This window comes from Vespula vulgaris, chromosome 6 (genome assembly GCF_905475345.1).
Source record: "Vespula vulgaris chromosome 6, iyVesVulg1.1, whole genome shotgun sequence".
Classification (NCBI taxonomy): Eukaryota; Metazoa; Arthropoda; class Insecta; order Hymenoptera; family Vespidae; genus Vespula; species Vespula vulgaris.
The window spans coordinates 3,541,286-3,547,260 of record NC_066591.1 but is presented as its reverse complement, the minus strand read 5'-3'; the positions used below and the strand labels follow the sequence as shown (position 1 = coordinate 3,547,260).

Below are 5,975 nucleotides of genomic sequence, written 5' to 3'. Positions count from 1 at the left end.
TCATAGAAACTGGAACGTGTAATATACATGTATATTTTTCATCGGTTTTTCTTTCATTCTTTTATTCTTTTTTCTTTTTTTTTTTTTTTATTCTTTTCTATTTATTTTTTCTTTTTTATTTTTAATTAAAAAATTCTATATAAAATATGTGTATAATATCCTCTACGTTATTACGCGACATAGAAAAATCGTTGTAATTAATTTTTTTGTAACTTGGAATTCAATATATATCGAATCATCGTTAAAAATTAAATGCGACAGAAAGAAATGAAAAAAAGAAGAAAACGGTGGAGTAGATTTGATGTAAATTTCGGCGAAAGCAATGATTAAACGGCATAAAACTGGATTTCGATGTACCGATAGATAAGCCCTTAAAAGTCCCTTTATACCACCTAGCGCAGCTGCGATTTGTAGCATAGCTCGCGGTTGTATTTGTGCGATCGAACGAACGCGAAATTAATTGCCGGCTGATATTTGGACACGTTCGATGTACCCAAGAGACGAATAGCCTCGTCAGTATACACAATTTTGGTACATATATATATATATATATATATATATATATATATATACAAAGGTATGTACAGATATGTATATATATGTGTATATATGTATGAGACTGCTTGGCTATATACGTAAAAATTCAATAGCTGAAATATTCGGGGATGACCATTCAGCTTCGAATAAAAAGAGAGTAATCTCTCTTATCCATCTCTTTTGTCTTGTATGATTCAAAAACCAGTGTATAGTGCATAGATACTCTACCAGTAAAGACGATGTCACATGCTAAGTTATAAATTATCAACCTTCGTATTTATCTATTTGAACGTTCGGTTGGATTATTTAAAGGAGGGTGAATGTGTTTGTATGTGATGAATTTTGTGATATTTGTTTAAAATTATTTTACTCTTAGGATAATTGCATATATATATATACACATATAGATATATGTCAAAAGTTATAAACAAAATGATATCAAGAAGATATTTTTATCCAATTTTGATCGAGTTCTTAAAAATATGACGAATATTCCCATTGCAGATAAAATTTCTTTGGTTAGATTGGTCCGAAATACATACTATTATGGTCGCCCATATATCCTCCGAATATTTTATTAAAAAAACATGGTAGAGTTTCGAATAAACAGCATACGGATCGTAAGAATCCTGTAGAAAACACGAAGTGCTTCTATCTTTTTGATGTTCAGACATGATCGGTATATTTATTATACGAGAATGGATATGGGATATAATCGATAATCTATAAATATAAAATTCTTGCGCGTTAATCGCTCACGTAGGAGTTTAATTTTCTTTCTTCTTTTTTCTTTTTCTTTCTGTAAATTTTATCGAATAATAATAGATATATATACATATATATATATATATATATATATATATATATATATATACCCTGTTTAAATAAAAACAGCTGCTAGAATCTTTTAATTAATCTGTTTTCTTATGACAAAAAATACGAATCGTAAAATTTGTTTATAATGCCGGCCGTCTCGTAAAAAAGAAAAAAGAAAAGAAGGACGGTCATTCGGACGGTATACTATAAAATAAATCTAGAATTTTTAATGAAATACTTTATTCATAACGTCTTGAAATTTATTCGAAGGAAACTTCGAATCGTCAAACTTTTTGTTTGACGTCGGCCATTTTGTTAAAAAAATGTCTGAGTAACACGCACCTCGAATTTTCCGATCGTTCTTATTGACCATTAAAAATAGGGACAACAATTTTGATCATACGAAAATGAAAAGGAAAGAATGAACCTTTTTAAAGAATATCATCGACAAAATTAAAAAAATCAAAAGAAAAAAAAAACTTGACATATCGTTCATTTTGAAATACATACTTCGACAAGTAAACGTATACGTACGTCATATGTTAGTGGAAGTGACACCAGATGGAGAACTGAAATTGAGATGCAGGCGAGATCGAGTTCCCGGTCTCGTATTCTGGATTCTGGTTTCTCCCGCGAGAAGGCAGAGAAAGAGACAGAGGGAGAAAGAGAGAGAGAGAGAGAGAGAGAGAGAGAGAGAGAGAAAGAGACCAGACCGAGATTTCAAGTAGAATATCATTGGTCGTTCCGTTGGGCGAAATGTTATCTTGCGCGTTAAAAACGACCTGTATTTTAACAGAAACCTTGGATTCTTCTCTACACGAGAGAGGATAAGATAAGAGTAAATACTCGGAATTGTTTAACATTTTCTTATTTTTTATGTTTATAACAAAATCGAATGAAATTTACGTGATTATTTTTTACGTGATTAATTTTTATTAAACGCATTGACGAAATCGTTCATATAAAATACTTCGAAGATAAATTTTGAAACGTCCGATATATCGGTAATAATACTGGAGTGTTCTTTGATTAAGAATTTCAATGACTTGAAATAATCTTACATATATATATATATATATATATATATACTTACACATAACATGTTTGTACGTGTAGACGACATGTCACCATTGCGACACCTAGCAGTCGATAAAGTGATGTTTTGCGCGACGGTAATCTTCTTGAATCGGCGAAAACAAATCGCTGACGCTTTGGGAGTGTACTGTCGACACATGCACTAACAAATTCATCAGTTGAATTGCCAATCGTATCGGTTTCCACGATTTTCTTTAGATAGACGACTAAAATTTCTTGAAATATAAATCAAAAAAAGAAAGAATAAGATAAAACAACCTACTTTACTTCTAACTTCGTTTGATCTTATCACATATCTTATTATTATCATTTTTTTATAACCGAACGAAACGGAAACTTCGTTTGATCTTATAGCAAAGATAAATTTTTATATAATGCTGGTAATATCGTTGTTATATATGTATATATGTATATATATATATATATATATATATATATATATATATATATATGAAAATTGTGAATAAAAATTTTCAAGTTGATAATCAATCAAAAATTCTTACATCCAAATCTTTTGGAAACAGTTCCTTTTTTTTTTCTTTTTTTTTTATAGGAAATATTCCACTTACTAAATGTTCTACTCGTTTTTTTCCCACGTGAGTAAGCCTAACTTAGGAAAAAACTGAATTTTCCGTTTCTCACATAAGGAGTACATATTTAGTATCGTCTAAACGTGCGATAACGCGTAGGCGCATGCGCGCATGACTGTACGCCTGGCCGAGCCACGCTAAATGTTCCATTCGAAGGCTGAACTTTCAACGAGGTATCATCGACCATATATACGAAGTTAACTCAGCGTGAAAAGATTGCAATTTATTTAAAATTGAGAAAAAAGAATCTTAAAAACAAAACAAGAAATTATCTGTTAGAAAATTACAAATTTTACAAAGAAACAAAAAAAAAGGGGAAAAAAATGCAGCGACTCTCAAATGAATTTATATGAGGAAAGGATCGAATGCTTTTCACATAGTATTAATCGTCAAATCATTTTCTAGCAACGATCGTACAAACAAACGAAAAAAAATCTGTCCAGGTTAAAAAGTTAAAGATTACGAAAAAAAAAGAAAAAATAAAGAGGAAAAAAATGCAGTGATTCTCAAACGAATGTATACGAAGAAATTATCGAATATTTTTCGCGTGGTATAACAGAATCGTTGAAGTAAATAAAATTCTGGGAACGACAAGAACATTTTTTAGGTTAGAAAGTTAACAATTATTTATATGTATATATATATACACACACATATATATACATATACATAATATATAATGCAGTGACTCTCAAACGAATGTAGAAAATGTTCGAATGCTTTTCTTGTACTATCACTAAGATATTGAATTATTCGCTAACGACGAAAATATCGACGGCAATGAGGAAAAGACTTAGACGAGACTAGCAAAGTTTCGCGGTTTACGCTAATGAAGCAGAGCAGCAGCGAGCCTTTATGGTGGTTTATGTACGCTTACGTCATCAAATCCATCGGTTTCGGCCTCGAGCGAGCTCAGAGCGCCGAGGGTGCACTCTCGCGGCATAGAAGGAGAAACACGAGCGGTTATGCCGTGTCCCTCGAAGCACACCAGGCACCACCAGCTGACGTGTGTGTGTTCTTTTCGAGAACGATAAAGGATGACGCACGAGTTACCCAGGAAACGTTCTCTAAGAAAATCGTTTCGAACGTCTAACTCCTCGTTGTTCTCATCGTCCTCATCGTCGTCGTCATCTTCGTCATTGTCGACGTATAATAGAGAGGATATTAGTTGAATATTTTATTTTCCGAAACGAATTCGTCCACGACGCCATGATGAATCTAAACTGAAACTATTTATTAAAAATATATTTTCTTCGTGTTTTTATTTCTCTTTTTTACTTATATAACGAGAACGTAATAAATATGCATCAAGTTCGAATCTATGAACACATTTTTTATGGCCGCTCTTATTACCAGTAAAACTATACATATAATATATGTATATATACACGTACACACACACACACATTCATGGACGTACAGATATATACTTATTCATGGGTGTAGCGAGTTTAGTTTATTCTGAATAGTATCACCTGTATTTGAAAATTAAATGAAACCTCTCTGGCTATACTGAGAGACTATGGAAACGGGCTTGCCACAAAATGCTGGCATGTCAAATGAAACTATAATAGATCAGGTCGTCGTGCGAGAAATTTCTCCTAACTCCCGTTGAAATAATTCAATCATATTGCTATTCGAAACAAGATTTATATATTATCATGGGTCTTGGATCAATTCGATATATTAAAATGATTACACAACTTTCCAATACAATAATTGACTAATCATTCAAATATTCTAGATGGTTTGACACGAGTATGTATGATGTGGGTAGAAAGATCACTCGACATGTTAGCTATGTATGTACATACATATATCGAACCTTATTTTATTTAGCATCGCACCTGCCTTGTCCTGTCCCTTGTATTCTTCCCCTCTCGCAGGTGTTTAGAACACGGAAGAATGCTCCTTTCCTCTCTCCGTGAAGATATTCTTACTTCAGGTATAAAATAATAAATATCTCTTTGTGGAAAATAAAAATTCTTCTTTTCTCTCTTTTCTCTCTCTCTTTCTTTTTTTTCTCTTTTCATGGAAAAACTTCTACAAATAAATTTTACAATTTTTTTACCCGTTCCTTACGTAATCAGATTTTTTTATTTTCTTTTTTTATTTCATTTCAAATTTTTCATTTTCTTCTTTTTTTTTTGTTTTTTTTTTCTTAGTTCATCGCGCGAACTCTTACTTGTTATGCAGTTATTTATGGAGTCGTCATAGCGATTGCATAAACTGATACATGCATCAAGATAATCGACGAAGTTGGTGCTCCAAAGAATCACGTGTTAAAAACAAAAAAGATTTTTATTTTTATGATATTAGAAAAAACGATTAAAAGATAACCAATAAAATTTCAATAGTAAGTGTCCAACGTAAATCAAACTTTTTTCTTTCTTTCTTTCTTTCTTTCTTTTTTTTTTTTTTCTTTTTTCATGGCCAATTATGTCGCTCGCGTTGTCGGGATCATCCCCTTTTCAATCGCTCCCCTCTCCCCGCGTTCCACTTTTCTCTCGCCAAACGCATATATATAAATACAGCTGTTACAATCTTCCGTAAACACTACCACCAAACGTGTTTATTTTCTCATGAAACAGATAGATTATTACTATTATTATTAAACTCGTTTTTTATCGTCCCCTAACTTATCGACCGATCGATCGAAACAGTCGCATGGTGGCAGTACAAGCTAGAGAAACTTGATTATCGACTCAGAGGAATCTTTTTTATCGACAGATAAACCTACTTTTTCTTTTCTTTTTTTTTTATTTTCTTTTTTTTTTATTTGATCAATGTGTTTGAAAAGCTATACACGTTGTTATTATGTGACTCAAGTATGCTATTTATGTAACGTTTAGTACCTTGTAAGGTTTAATTGAGATATACATCGATAAGATTCGTATTGATTTCAATTTTGACAAGAAAAATATTAGATTTGTGAGA

The 5,975-nt window shown here is 31.8% G+C and overlaps 1 long non-coding RNA gene across 2 annotated transcripts; it reads right to left on the bottom strand.

The window, feature by feature from the left end:
- Positions 1 to 2,452: 2,452 nt before the first annotated feature.
- Positions 2,453 to 5,975, bottom strand: LOC127064861 (uncharacterized). 2 transcript variants are annotated; one of them, XR_007781854.1, is made up of 4 exons: positions 5,224 to 5,975; positions 4,886 to 5,081; positions 3,916 to 4,267; positions 2,453 to 2,663 (listed from the first exon to the last, which is right to left on the bottom strand). It is a non-coding gene; the product is annotated as an uncharacterized LOC127064861 (long non-coding RNA). The 2 variants fall into 2 exon arrangements; XR_007781853.1 differs by having other exon boundaries at positions 4,886 to 5,975.